General features: G+C 41.1%; 1 protein-coding gene across 2 annotated transcripts in view; it reads left to right on the top strand.

Annotated features, from left to right (window-relative positions):
- Window positions 1-16,310, top strand: part of si:ch211-283g2.1 (sodium- and chloride-dependent GABA transporter 1) — a 107,746-nt gene that overhangs the window by 7,583 nt on the left and 83,853 nt on the right. The gene's annotated exons all lie outside the window — the stretch shown is intronic.

Genomic DNA, 16,310 nt, shown 5'->3' with positions numbered 1-16,310 from the left:
ATAAAGTTCCAGCATCTATGGAATCTTTGTTCAGTTTTAAAACCTGAGTCCTCAAAAAAAATTAACAAAAAATATAGAAGCACTTGCAACAGTCTATACAATTTAGCTACATTCTTCCCTAGGACAGTGTTTATATAATATTTAAAATCATCTGGAACTGGGGTTTTGTGCACCTAATTTATCTTTGGGCAATTGGCAGAAGGAGGCCATTACCAAACAATGGAGATACTTCCCAGAAGGCGAAAGTTAATGAAACTTGGAGACTAGGTTACCTTGTGACATAGGGAGACCTCAATAGAGGAAAGGAAACAAAATATGCAATATAATTTAGTAAAAAGGAGCAAAGTCAACTTGTTTAAAATGGAAATGTTCCTCCATATCAAACTAATAATGTTACATAGTAACCCTAAATATTTGTCCATTTTGGACTTCTGTCCCATACAAAACATTCCATACAGTAACCTGTGGTACCTGCACAATATCCCTTCAATGAACTTCACAAATTCTTTTCTACACCCCTCACCCTCAGATATACTCAGATTGAGATAAATGCACTTCACCAAAAGAATTGAGCAATCTGTGTCCTCTTAACCTGACTCAAATATTTACCATTTCACTGTTATCTATTGAAGCAGTTATCTGCTTCAATAGTTCTGTAGAATAGAAAACACTGGTTTGTTTTACTAAGCTTCAAAAACTGGAGGGTTCATTGAAATTAGCATCAACATTTCAAAAAAAAACATTAAAATGTTAGCGTTGAAGAATTTTAAGCTACTGGGATGGTATGTCTAGATGTAGCCTGTTCCAGTACTAACTGCCCTCTACCGCAACATTCTCCCAGGATTTACACTCAATATCAGCAGCACGTGGTGCCCGATATGTATTCTTTTCCACTGTAATTTGAAAGTGTAGAATGCTGTTTATTATGGGAAGAATTCTGTACATCTCAAAACACATCAAGACAGAACACATTATCTTGAAGTGCAGTGACTGTTGCTTTGTAGGCACAACAAAATTATATTTAGTATCAATTAGCAATCACAGGATTAGACTTGCTTAATCTTATTTTCACCATTGGTGAATGTTTTCTTATCCACGTGATGGTAAAATCAGTTAAACCAAGCTGGCCAAAAGTCGACTATGTTCAAGTTATGGAACCTGACTAAGTTGATTGTACATTTTAATCTCTGGTTGCTATTTTGATGTAATATTTTACTTTCCGGAGAAGCTCATTTTTATTTTATGTTTTTGTCTAAATTAATACCACACCAGAGCTAAATACTATTATGACCGAGGCAGGAGGAGTGCACTGTTAATTCAGTCCCACTTCTCCACAGGTGACAACATATATTTAAATTTTCCCACTTACCAAAACAGTCAATCATATTTTCTATTTTCCCCAGAATAAAGCACACCAATCAGGTTTCTTTAATAAATAACAAAATTATCAGTTTATTATAAACCAAGTTTTAACCAATAATGAAGTAGAACAAATATTAACGCCTATTATTTATCCTAGCGCGCACACACACACACCCCCAGTTAACCGGGGAAAAAAGCGATTTTTGTTTACAAAGAAATAGAAGAATTAAACAAACTACTTCAGCTGAAGAGAAGGTATGGAAAGATGTCTGTTGTTTCGGTATGATGGCCCAAAGGCATTGACGGCTGTCAATGGGATCTTCCTAGAACAGTTCTTTCCAGGCAATGTTGATGATCAGTTTGGGTAGGCTTTCCAAGAGGTGCAGCTACAGAAGCTCCAAATTAGGTCTTACAGCAGAAATCAGTAACAAGGTTTTAGTTCTCACTCATTCGAAGCAAAATTTATTCAAAGATGCAGGATTTCTTCAAAGATGCAGGATGTATTTTCAAAGATGCAGGAAGATGCAGGATTTATTTTCAAGAGGAAGATGGGCTGATAGTCTCCTGGCAGGTCAAGAAGTTCAAATTGAAGCTGAAAGCATTCCAGAAGTCAAGTCTCATGATTTCTATTAATCTTGGCTTGTCACTTCTTTGTAAACATCTGTCCAAGTCAAAACAACCCCTGCTGGGTTTTTATTTGAAAACAGGTGCCTTCCTGTAAGACTTGTTTATTAGCCAAAACCAGAAACCTTCTGGTAGCTTCTTTTCAAAAAAAAAACACAAAGTTCAGTAATCTGTTTAAAATTCCAGATGAATCAGTGTCCGTAATTCAAATATAAGTTCTGAAAACATATTTTACAAAAGAAATAGAAGCAATTTCATAACAATACCAATAATGAAATATAAACCTGTGGCACATGCTTCTAACTCTAATGTGTATTAAGAACTCCTTACGTTTAATATACGAAAATTCAACAGTTAGGCTCAGGTATCTTATTCCAGATCGATTAAGCCAGGATTTTTATACAGATAAACAACAAGTGCCCAATTAAGGAAGCCTGGGACCACAAAGATTATAAAACTGTCTGATGTCCAGCCAGAAATGTAAATGGATAGAACAGATTTATTTGTGAAATAACATTAAAGCCTGGTTTATGATCCTGAAGTGTAGCTGATTGTTAAGAAAGGTTGAGAGGTGTGAATGGGCCTGGAATATCTGATATAAAGTTTTAAAAGTCTTGATATTTGACAATCATAATTTCTAACATATGCCAGTCTGATTGACATTTTGGAAAGAGTTCATGACTCCTTAATCTGACATGGAGATAGAATCCTGGAAGGAGATTGGTCCCAGTGAAATTTAAGATATAGAAAACATAATCTTCCCTCTCTTCAAGCAGGAGAGCACCCAGAGCATAGTTGAGCTGTCAAGCCAAAGACAGAAAGCAAAAAGAATTTTAATGGTTGCAATTATAAGGTTAATAGAATCCAAGTGTTTAACTGACATAAGGAAACTGTAAAGTGTATTGCCAAAAAATTTAATAGCTCACACCTCCAGGCATAGAGTGAGAACTTATGTATAGTAGAACAGTACTGAGAAATTCCTTCTTGGAATTGTTAACTAGCCTAGATGAGAAGGCGGCTGAAGATGCTAGCTACAGTTGGTGACTCACTGTTTGCACTCTCAATGGGAAGTAAAGCATGGAAGATAAGGCTGATTGACTGCAAGGCTGGCCATATCTAAGCTGTTAAATTGTGATGAATATGAAATGTAAATCTAAAGCAAAAAAAAACTGAACATGCTGGAAAAGTTTCAGCAGGTCAGGCAGCATCTGTGGAGAAAGAAAAGGAGTTAACTTTGAAGGGTGAGGACTTTTCATCAGATTTTAAAGATTAGCAATTTTTAAGCAAGTACAGAGTCAGGGAAAAGGGAATGGGGGAAAGAAAGAACAATGCCTGTGATCGGGTGGAGAGCAGGAGTGATAAATGATGAAAGGGTTGATAGTGTGAAACAAAACGGGTGGTAATGGAAAAAATAAATTGGACACTTTTTAAAGCTTAGACATATCTTGTCGAAATCCTGTCTAGTCCATATATATGTGTGAGAACAAAAGTTGTTTTAATCCCGCTAATGGATTTGGGCTGAATATTAGAAGTTCCAAGAGTATATTCTATACACACAGGACATGTAGTATCAGTCTAATAACTTCTAACACCACCCTGCCTGAGATCAACAACTCAACTGAACTCTGACCAGGGCTCAAGCCTGCAACCTTCCTGGTCTGCATCATTCAGCTATTCACTGGTAAACCTTATGATCTATCAGAGGAACCGTAACAACTATATTAACCTGACAGACTGTACTTGCTGGTCTCTGAATGTTATATGTTTTCTTTCACATGTGGAAAAGCATGGTAATTTATATTAATTTAGCACTCCCCTAGTTACTGTGCCAGTTTTCTGTGCAGTGAGTAATTGTTAAATAAACAATAAAGAGCCATAATTTCATTTAGCTTCCTCATTGCCATAATTCTGTACTTCCCATAAATATTGCATGGACCTTCAGGTAGTGAACTGCAAAAAAAACGGTTGCTACTTTCATCATATTTTTATACCGATTCATTAACCTTTGTTTCTTCGATTCAGGAAAAAGTGGTTCATTCAAAATTAAACAATAGTGAATTCATGAGGGTGGACTAGGTCATAACTGGGAAAGGCAGCTTAGTTGAAGAATATGATTGTAGGGCAAGTCTCTCAATCATACTTGTGTCCTCAATTGCTGGGATTCAATTATACTCTTTAGAAAAATATATTAAGACTTTCATAGATATTAAGTTAAATATGAACACACAAAGTGATATATTCATGGCCACACTTATTCACAAGAATACAAGAAACAGGAGCAGAAGTGGACAATATGGTCCATCGAGCCTGCTCCACCATTCAATATGATCATGGCTGATCTTAGGCTTTCCCACCTGCTCGCCAAATCCCTTGATTCCCCAAGAGACCAAAAATCTGTCTATCCCAGCCTTAAATGTATTCAACAATGGAACATCCACAACCCTCTTGGGTAGAGAATTCTGAAGATTCACAATCCTTTGAGTGAAATAATTTATCCTCATCCCCTTATTCTGAGACTGTCCCCCCTTGTTTTAGATTCCCTGACCAGCAGAAATAACCTCTCAGTGTCTACTCTATCCAGAGCCCTTTCAGAATCTTGTATGTTTCAATGAGATCGCCTCTCATTCTTCTAAACTCCAGTGAGTATAGGCCTAATTTACTCAGCCTTTCATCATGAAGGACAACCCCTTCATCCCAGGGACCAACTTAGTGAACATTTGCTGTACCCTCTTACCCCAGATGTTTTTTATATACCCACTAGGGCTGGGAAAAATTGACAGTGAGATACTAGCATCCAGCTGATACAGCCAAATAGTGGATCTTGTTAAAGACACAGGAGCAGAGGCTGGATGCTTTTGAAATGTATTGCACAAGGAGAATGTTGAGCATCCACTGAGGAGACAGAATGACCCAGGTGCATTAACAGAGCATGTTACAGTAAGGAGACTGTAACGGGGCAAGGTTATACATGGAGAAGATCTGTACCTTCAGAAATTAGTTGAATGGGTCTAAGCTGGGAAAGACGCATGGTAGGTCAAAACTGAGATAGTGAAGGTTGTGCCTCAATTCAAAGGTAACAATAGACAGACAGCTGCAGGAGCTGCCAAAAGGTAGAGCAAGATCTTGTTGCATTTATGACCAGCCTGGTTATAAGAACCAAACAATATTCATATGGTTCTTACATTCTGAATGTAAATAATCAGTCATTAGTGATGATGATCCATAGTGATGGGTTTCCACATGTGTCAGATGCCTGGCTGATTAAAAAAATAATAAAAAGTACAACACAATATGGGACCAGAATGAGTGCAGAAGCATTATTGATCTGGTGTTAAAGTGGATTCCACTCCACTTTCCAATGCCTGAATTAAAGTTCGAAGTGGGATGAGTTAATATTTTCTCTCCTGAGCACTCTTCTGTTTTTCTCATCCCTATTGTACTTCACTGTAATCCATAAAACTCCAGAAAGAGACCTCTTCTAAAGAAGCAGAAGTGGAATGTGGCACTAGAATGGAGAGGAGAAAATACTCCAATAGAAATATCTACCCAGACTAACAACATTTAAACAGGAAATCTTTTAACAATTAACAGTTAGGGAACTAGGTGGTACAGTGAATTAAATGCTACCTGTGAGGAGAAGGAAAAAGACCACGGGGAGGATGGCCACAATGCAGACTAAGGCACCGGGGCTCAGAACACTGTCCAAGGGGGGAAAAGCAGAACAGAAATGTGGGAGTGATAGAGGATTCTACAATTAGGGGAATAGATAGCTCCCTCTGCAACCACAAACAAAAGTCTCGAAGGGTGTGCTGCTCACCTGATGGCTGGGTAAGGGATATCTTGAGGCGACTGAAGACGAATTTGGAAAGGAAGGAGATAAATCCAGTTGTCGTGATCCATATTGGAGCAGATGACATAGGTAGGGACAGGTAGGAGGTCCTGCTGAGGGAATATCAGGAGTTAGGAGCTAAATTAAAAAGCAGGACCTCCAAGGTAATAATCTCTGGGCTATTGCCTGAATCACATGACATTGACATAGTGTCATGTCAGACTGATCAAGAGAGTTAACACATGGTGAAAGGGCTGGTATGGAAGGGGTTCCTTTTCATGGGACAATGGCAAGGGTACTGTGACAGGAAGTTCTACCAATGAGATTCCATCTGAACCAGAAGAGGACAAGTGGCCTAGCGAACAGGTTAGATAAGCAGGTAGCCAAGGCTTTAAACTAATAAGACAAGGAGAGAGGTCTACAAGAAATTACACAAGCTTAAATAAATAAATAAAACAGGAAAGGAGCACATGGGACAAACTAAACTAAGGGAGGACATAAATGGACAGGGAATAAATAGTTATGGAACAGGCATGTAAAAAGATAGTTAAAAATAGTGAGAGGAACAGCAACAACTTGGGCTGAATTTTACCAGCCCCATGACATTGGGGGTCGTGGTGAGGGAAGGGCCTGTAAAATGCTTGTGGGAGCAGCCCACCACATCCCCGGACGCTGAGAAGACCCCGCCACATTTTACCGGCAGTGGTGAGGCCTCAGTGTGGCAAAAGCGGCAGGGCCTTCATTTCAATATTAAAATTAATTAAAAGAACATACAGATCAACTTACCTTGTCCCAGCGGCTATCCCACACCGATATTACAGCCGCCAGCCACAACTTGCACACCTTCAGAACTCTGTTCGGAGTTCCGAGGCGTGACACTGGTCGGGAGGGGGTAGGACTGAAAATTTCAGAGTGAGTGTGGGATGGAAGCAAGGAAAACCCTTTTGATTGGTGGGAGGGATGGTGGGAAGGGGGTCAAGGTTTAAAGTTGCTAAAGGTCGGGATCTGCACAAAAGTTTTTCGGGGGGGTAATGTCCAATGAATCCATCGATTCTTCCTTGGGGCTGTGGGTGAGGGGAGTGAGAATGTTATTACATGTGTTACTTTAATTTTCATCATTCTATCTCTTTAAAAATTCAGATGTTCCTTAAAGGCTTGAAGCCCTTTAAAAATAGAGTCAGCGTCTGCACGGTGGCACTGAACGCCATTGCCAGGGATGGAAAGGCTACCCCCTTTACATCATTGGGGGCGGCCGCTCCGCCCCCTCCATCAAAATGAGTCCCCTTGCGAAATATCGCGGGGGCTCGCCGACAATGCATCCACGCCTGAAGTCCACCGACTTCAAAGCATACCACTGCGATGTGCAGCGTACCTATAAAATTCAGCCCCTTGTCGTTATATAATGCCTTTAATGTAATAAAACATCCCGAGGTGCTTCACAGAGGCATTATAAACCACCATATGACACTGAGCCACATGAGGAGATATTAGATCTGAAGACCAAAGGCTTGGTCAAAGAGTTAGGTTTTAAGGAGTGTCTTAATAGAGGAAAGTGAGATAGAGAGGTGGAATGGTTTAAGGAGCGAATTCCAGGGCTTAGAGCCCAGCTGAAGGCACAGCCACAAATGCTGGAGCGATTAAAATCGGGGATGCTCAAGAGGTCAGAGAGTGCAGATATCTCAGAGGGTTCTAGGGCTGGAGGAGATTACAGAGATAGGGAGGGGCCAGATAATGGAGGGATTAGAAAACAAAGATGTGAATTTTAAAAGAGAGCCGTTGTTTAATTGGGAGCCAGTGTAGGTCAGCGAACACAGGGATAATGTGTTGATGCGAGTTACGCACGGACGGCAGAGTTTTGAATGACCTCAAGTTTACAGAGGATAGAATGTGGGAGACCAACCAGAAGTGCATTAGAATACTTAAGTCTGGAGGTAACAAGGGCATGGATGAGGGTTTCAGCAGCAGATGAGCTGAGAAAGGGGCAGAGTTGGGCAATGTTACAGAGGTGGAAGTAGGTGGTTTTAGCGCAGATGCATGGTTCAGCCTCAGAGAGTTGCCAGAGAGAGGGAAGAAGACTGTGGTAAGGGAATGGAGTTTGTGGCAAGAACTGAAGACAAGACTTCAGTCTTCCCAATATTCAATTAGAGGAAATTTCTGCTCGGTACTGGTTGTCAGAAAAGCTGTCTGACAATTTAGAGATAGCGGAACGGTCGAGAGAGGTGGCTGTGAGGTAAAGCTGGGTATTGTCAGATTACATGTAGAAACTGACATTGTGTTTTCAGATGAGGTCACCTAGAGCCACTGTTACAAGTTTTTTTTCCCCCAGATTCTTTAATTGAATTCAAATTTCCAGCTACTGTGGTGGGATTTGAACTCATGTTTCCAGATTATCAGTCCAGGCCTTTGAAGTACTAGTCCAGTAACATAACCACTTTGCTATTGTACCCTAGATGAGTATTTCCACTTGTGGAACTTGTGGAAGAACAAGAGATCATCAATATGAGATGGTCACGAAGCAATCAAATAGGGAATTCAGAAGAAACATCTTCACCCAGCGAGTGATGATAATGTGGAACTCGCTACCACAGGGAGTGATTGAGGCAAATAATATAGATGCATTTAAGGGGAAGCTAGATAATCATATGAGGGAGAAGGGAATAGAGGGTTATGCTGATAGTTAGATGAAGAAGGATGGGAGGAGGCTCAACTGGAGCATAAATACCACCATGAACTGGATGGGTCGAATGGCCTGTTTTTGTATTAGAATTCTGTGTATAGAATTACATATTCAATGTAAGTCAAAATAAAAACAAAGGCCTGGATTGAAATCCACCTCAAACTGTTGGGATGAATTACCCATCTACTGGCTATAAGGATCTTATTTACAAGGAGTTTGGGCAGTCTCCATCTAGTTCATAGTGGGCATGAACCCATAGCAGTGTGCTGTCAATGTAAGTATTTTGGCACCTTGGGGTTGATTGATGTTGAAAGAAAATACAAGGAGAGTTGTATAGTTCTTACATGTTTTCTTATTGTGATATTTACAATAGGGTGTTATTATGGCTTAGTTGTGCAGATTTATACAGTAGAATAGTCAGGCAATGCTTTTGGATTCAATCACCTTTATTATACAGCTGAGTACAGGATATGTTTGTGTAGCCATCTGCAATCAGCCAGTTTCTCTCTTCACAGGATGCATTGTGAAATACATGGAGCAGTTTGTTGTGTGGGCCTCTGAGAAGGGGAAATAGACTGATTAGCATTTTCCCAGTCTTGGTAGAGGCATATTACTTACTCTGAGTAGCCTGTGTCCTACGGATGTTTAACCCAATGTGACAGAATGGAGAGTTGGACCTTCTCACTGCTGGAGGTCAGAGCTACCATAGTCTGAATATCTCAGACAGTCCTTCTACCTATGGAAACCTAGCAAAGAAGACAGTGGGTCACAGGTTATCCCATTGCTGGTTATGGCCTTTGTGTTCCTGATCAGGAAATGGTTGGCGGTTAGAACCAGAATGTGTGTTATTACAGCCTTGGTCCAAACATGGACAAAAGAGCTGAATTCCAGAGGTGAGATGCAAATGACTGCCCTTAAAACCAAAACAGCATTTGACCAAGTGTAGCATCAAACTGCCCTAGTAAAATTGGAGTCAATCGGAATCAGGGGAAAAGTCTCCACTGTTTGGAGTCATACCCAGAACATAGGAAGATGGTTGTGGTTGTTGAAGGCCAAACATCTCAGCCCCAAGACATTACTACAGGAGTTCCTCAGGGTAGTGTCCTAGGCCCAACCAGCTTTAGCTGCTTCATCAATGACCTTCCCTCCATCATAAGATCAGAAGTGCGTAAACTCACTGATGATTGCACAGTGTTCAGTTCCATTCGCAACTCCTCAGATAATGAAGCAATCCATGCCCACATGCAGCAAGACCTGGACAACATTCAGGCTTGGGTTGATAAATAACAAGTAATATTTGTGCCACACAAGTGCCAGACAATGACCATCTCCAGCAAGAGAGAGTCTAACTACCTCCCCTTGACGTTAAATAGGATTACCATCACCAAATCCCGCATCATCAACATCCTGGGGGTCACCATTGACCAGAACCTTAAGATAAATACTGTGGCTACAACAGGAGATCAGAGGCCAGGTATTCTGCAGTGAGTGACTCACCTCCTGACTCCTCAAAGACTTTCTACAAGGCACAAGTCAGGAGTGTGAAGGAATACTCTCTACAAGCCTGGATGAATGCAGCTCCAACAACAATTTTTTTTATTCTTTCAGGGGATGTGAGCATCACCGGCAAGGCCAGCATTTATTGCCCATCCCTAATTGCCCTTGAGAAGCTAGACACCATCCAGGAGAAAGCAGCCCATTGGATTGGAACCCGACACACCACCTTAAACTTTCACTTCCTTCTTCACCGATGCACCGTGTCTGCAGTGTGTACCATCTACAAGATCACTGCAGCAACTCACAAAGGCTTCTTCAGTAGCATCTCCCAAACCCACGACCTCTACTGCCTAGAAGAACAAGGGCAGCAGGCACATGGGAACACCACCGCCTGCAAGTTATACACCATCCTGACTTGAAAATATATCACTGTTTCTTCATCATCACTGGATCAAAATCCTGGAACTCCCTACCTAACAGCATTGTGGGAGTATCTTCACCACATGGTGTGCAGTGGTTCAAGAAGACAGCTCACCACAACCTTCTAAAGACAATTAGGGATGGGCAGTAAATGCTGGCCACATCCCATGAACAAATAAAAAAGAACTTTCCAGTTCAGCCACTTCCTGCCCAGCAATTGTCTGACAGTGAAAGATGAAATCTGTTGGGTGTGACATGCTCTGTAGAGGTGAGCGCAGTGTATAAGGCAGTGAAATATATATAGATATCTGTGACGATGAAGATGTGTATTTCCAGGATGTCTAGGGGGCAGTTCTTGCTGGAGTTTGCAGAGGTGGTAATTGCTGGATGGATATGGCCTTCCACGGTGATGCCTTTCTCATGCCAGGTTTGGAATCTGCGCCTGGAGAGTGTGCGTCGTTGCATAAGACGGTGGCAGAGGACTGGCTAAATTAATGGGACCTTCTACAGAGAACAGGTCCCGTTCCAGATCGATAGTGCTTCTGCACTCCTTCTGGTCTCTTGTCAGGTTATATATGTTTGAGCATCCAAATTAGCCTACTGATGGATCTATTCCTGCTTGTATGGTTTTAGAAAGGCCGATATGAAATGCACATTTTTCTCCCCATAGTTACAGAAACCAGACAGTAAAGGATGGCAGAGCCAAGACGTAGGAACCCCAACCATGCACAGGGACAATGGTGGTGTTAAATGGACTATAGCCATGCAGCTTACCAGCGTTTCTTCCTGCTGCCAAGCATCATCAGGCTCTGAGTGCGATGAATCCTGGTTACCCATCCAGTATTCATTAATGAGAAAGGCTGGCTGGTCAGCTATTGGCAGGTCCCTGGATTACTGTGGAGCTGCCTGGTTTAGATATCAGGTTACATGAGTTTTACTTGGTTTTGAGCTTCCATCTCCAGACATGTAATCTTGGAATCACTACAACCTCAAAAAACAAATACCTCCTTTCCCCCTGGAGGGATGTTCTCTAGTTGGTTATTAGGCAATTGATAACAGTTTGAAATCTTGCTAGGGAGACAGAAAACATAGAAGTTCCCGACAAGCAACATTAGCTTTGTTGTTCGTCCTTCGAGGCAAAGATGACCATGTCTGTCATCTGGGATGTTTGGTAGGGTTCCGGTGGGTCCGTAACTGCCTGCTAAGGCTGATCTACACCTGGAGGGTTCTACTGCAAATAGGGCAAGATACCAGACGATTGAGTTTTGGATGAGCTGCTGGCTCAGGATTTCCTCCCCTTACGTTTTCTCTCTGCCTCTGATATGCACTTGCTTTCAAAGGAGGCCACACTCTATTTTATTTGGTTGCACCAAATGCAGCGATCCTGGGCTATCTTCTCCCAGGACTCGGAGCTAATATCAAAACTCTGAGGCAATGCCTTCAGGATGTCCTTGTAGCGCTTTCTTTGACCGACATGAGCGCGCACCCCAGACTCAAGCTTTCCATAGAAGATTTGCTTTGGTAATCAAGTGTTAGGCATTCTGACTATATGACCAGCCCAACTCAGTTGTGACTGTCTCAATATGGAGTGGATGCTTGGCATGCCAACTCGGGTGAGCACCTCAGTGTCTGGTATTTTGTCCTGCCATCAATGCAGTGATGAGCATAACTCAGCATAAGATGTGTGAATGCATTGGCAACTTCCTCCAGAACACAGCATGGACATGTGCCATACCTCAATGAGAAGTGGTTACACCAGTCAGAGTAGTGCAGCTTCAGCAGCATCTGCTTCTTTCTCTACGATCCTATGTTTACACTGAGCCCTAGATATGTGAGGTCCTGTTCTCCAGGTAACACCTCCCAATACTTGTTATCACAAGTAGCAGATTTTCCTCATCAGCGATAAAATGGCATCTACTTTCAATGCAGTGGGAGGACCGGCACAGAACAACATTCTGGACCCCTGGGCCTTCATGTATTTCCTCTAACCCTGATCAGCAATTGAACCCATCCCCCACACAATTCGACAGGGAAAGTAATTATGGACCAAATTGTTTCTGAAGCACTCTTCCCTTTCACAACCTGCCCTCTTCCCCTTTGTTGCAGAAAAAGATTTATTTAGTAAGTGTGGTAAGACAAAGGAACACATTTATTACACTATTTATAAACCTGCAGTGAGTAAGGAAAAAACAATTTATTTTCCAGGAAGAAATTAAAAGAAAAAGCATTTCACTGGCTCTGAACATCACTCTCACAAATTTCTTTCCAAATCCTTTCAGTGGAAATGTGCACCTGACTCCTGCACTATCCCATCCTGCATGTAACCTCTGACCTACCATGAGCAATGCTCTTCTTGATAAAACAATGTATATAATGTCACTGGTATCAGACCCACCTGCAAACGCAACATGAAGTCCTGTGACATTGATCACAAGTCGTGGGAGTCAGTTGCCAGCGATCGCCAGAGCTGGCGGGCAGCCATAAAGGCGGGGCCAAAGTGTGGCGAGTCAAAGAGACTTAGCAGATGGCAGGAAAAAAGACAGAAGCGCAAGGGGAGAGCCAACTGTGTCACAGCCCTGACAACCAATTTTATCTGCAGCACCTGTGGAAAAGTCTGTCACTCTAGAATTAGCCTTTATAGCCACTCCAGGCGCTGCTTCACAAACCACTGACCACCTCCAGGCACTTACCCATTGTCTCTCAAGACAAGGAGGCCAAAGAAGAAGAAGAAGAATGTCAGATGTACAGCTGAAACTCCTTAATCAATGAGCGAGGAAGCTTTCAATACATAACATGATGGCTGTTCTCTCCCAGTCGAAAGAACTAGGAAGTTTTGTTGAGTAATCTGATAGATTGAAATAAAAATAAAATATTCCATAATAATATAGTACAATGAGGATAGGTGACACCAAAGAACATTAAAATAATACATATAGAATGACAGATACTAAGGAATATTTCAGTGAAGTACTTAGAAATTGAGCAGTTCAAATAACATCATAAATCAGGAAAACAATGTTTGATCAGTTTACAAGTCATCGAACCTGCAAAATTACTTACTAATTTCTCATCACTCCGTTGTATCTGCTTATTTTAAAAATAACATATGAGAATTTGTTGACACAGTTTTGTTCTGGTTTGAGCCCTTCATGTCAATGTGGACACTGACAGCCGGATATTCTGTGCAGTTAATTCCCAATGTCACTTGTGGTGAGGGATTAATGATTGTGATGTAAGCACAGCACGTTTATTGAGTGATAAACAATGGTTGACAGCCAGAAAAAAACACTATTAATCCACTCCACTAAATGCAAACTATAGACAAATCAGTAGATTAGATATATCAGCGCTCTTCTGGTTAAATTATTCTTGAAAAAAACACATTTGGTTCATGGGGCTCAGCTCAATAAATATATGGATGCTCTTTACATTTCATATTTCTATAGAGTGCATTCTCAGGCAATTCCAAATTATTAGGAGTAGCTTAAAGGTGAGCAAAACTGAGGGTGGACATTATTTTCAGTGTTCTCACACATAGCTTGTTAAAAACATTATTTTATTCTCCAGCACATAAGGAAAAATCACAACTTCAATTAGGCACCAGTAGCTAACTGGAAGTCCACTGTGTTGGGCTCCCCAGCTATAAGGTAGCATCGCTCTTTACAATCAGCAAGTAACTCTCGTTGTGTTAGCAGCAAGGCTAATCAGGCATTGAATGTATCTCAATTGCATCTAAGTTAAAATAAGTTATTGAAGCCTTGCAGAGATCTGCATAATTTCTAGTCTTAGGTGTTGAACATGAAGCTCGAGGTAAATCTGGAGCTCAGGACTGGGGAAATGATCCATGTTTCCATAATCGCAGATGGTGATAACATCACAGATATACATATACTTTTGTACTTAGTTAATAAATTTGTGTATTAAACCAAGTGAAAAAAATGTAACATGAAACACATTAGAACAGCAAGCATGAATTATGTCACCAGTGAAGGAGTCTCCATTAGCAGAGGTGGAAAACAACAAAGATCTAAATGTGGTTATTGACCAGTTACTGAAAGTAAACAGTCAAGGTGAAGATATAATTAAACAGGCTAATCCCAGTATTGGATCTGACATCTGGACATAAGTTACTGCAAGTTTTCATCTATCATTGCTTGGTCTGTGTTTACTACATTGAGTGAAAATTTGGATGTCCTTCCTTCAAAAGTACATTGATGCATTGGAGAGGGTTGTGTGAAAAACAATGAGGAGATCATTCTGACATTGGCCGATAGTGTAAAGTGGGTAATAATGAATCAGCAGCCCATTTTACATCGATCCTGATTTTTATTTCCATTTTAGAAATAAAATACTGAGAGAGATGTAAAACAGGCTTTAAATTCACTATCACCTAACTTGCACTATTGCCCAAAGTCAAAACTGCACCTTTAATTGTTTAATTGGGGCTTGAGCTCCAAGTTATTCTTAAAACCATCAATCCCATTCAACTCAGAGCTAAATCTGTTGTGACTATATTAAAATGAAAAGGGATATATTCCATGTTTTTAAAATGATGACAGGAATAGGTGCAAGGAGATATTTTAATCTGACTGAGCACAGAACTAGAGAACATGATAGTAAAATTAACAAGCCTCAAGCAAAGTTTAGAAGATTTTTTTTCCAGAGCAGTATATATGTAGAATAAACTGCTTGCCTAAGCACTTAATATTTTATCCAAATGAAATAGTTCTCAGCAGGGCACTAATAATTTAGATCTAGATGGGGTTTTTCCCTTTGTAAAATTCCAACACCCTAGTTGAGCTTTTGAGGCACGTATCTCTTCTGCCTTCAGTATCATACATTGATGCTGTTTTTATTGATTACAGCAAGTTTAGCACTTTTCAAAATAACTGGATGAATATTTTAATAGGAACAGGATTAGGTATTTTAAGGATAAATTCATACAGAAGTTAGTGAACGCAGTCTGGGGTGTAATGATTGTTAAACTGCTGAGACAATGGGCACAATTTTAATCAAACTCGCCAGTCACGAAATCCACAGGATTAGACGGAACGTTTGTTTTAAACCCTGCCTATTAATACACTCTACCGATGTCAGTGCAGAGTAAAATCAGGCAGGGTGTAAAAGCAGCATTGTGCCCTATACAAAGGAACAAAGAAAATTACAGCACAGGAACAGGCCCTTCGGCCCTCCAAGCCTGCGCCGATCCAGATCCTCTATCTAAACATGTTGCGTATTTTCTAAGGGTCTGTATCTCTTTGCTTCCTGCCCATTCATGTATCTGTCTAGATACATCTTAAAAGACGCTATCGTGCCCGCGTCTACCACCTCTGCTGGCAACGCGTTCCAGGCACCCACCACCCTCTGCGTAAAGAACTTTCCACGCATATCCCCCCTAAACTTTTCCCCTCTCACTTTGAACTCGTGACCCCTAGTAATTGAATCCCCCACTCTGGGAAAAAGCTTCTTGCTATCCACCCTGTCTATACCTCTCATGATTTTGTACACCTCAATCAGGTCCCCCCTCAACCTCCGTCTTTCTAATGAAAATAATCCTAATCTACTCAACCTCTCTTCACAGCTAGCGCCCTCCATACCAGGCAACATCCTGGTGAACCTCCTATGCACCCTCTCCAAAGCATCTACATCCTTTTGGTAATGTGGCGACCAGAACTACACGCAGTATTCCATATGTGGCCGAACCAAAGCCTTATACAACTGTAACATGACCTGCCAACCCTTGTACTCAATATGTCGCCAGTTTCCTGTTGGGCGAGTTATGTTAAAATTACTTCAAATGGTGTTGTCATGCTGCAGAAGGCAATGAGACAAGGGTGAATAATATAAGATGCAAAGTTGGACAGATATTCTGGAGTTTTGCTTCATTTATCTTTGGGATGC

This window comes from Heterodontus francisci, chromosome 30 (assembly GCF_036365525.1).
Source record: "Heterodontus francisci isolate sHetFra1 chromosome 30, sHetFra1.hap1, whole genome shotgun sequence".
In the NCBI taxonomy this organism is placed as follows: domain Eukaryota; kingdom Metazoa; phylum Chordata; class Chondrichthyes; order Heterodontiformes; family Heterodontidae; genus Heterodontus; species Heterodontus francisci.
Note: the sequence above shows the minus strand (reverse complement) of the source record. Positions and strands in the feature narration are given on the sequence as shown.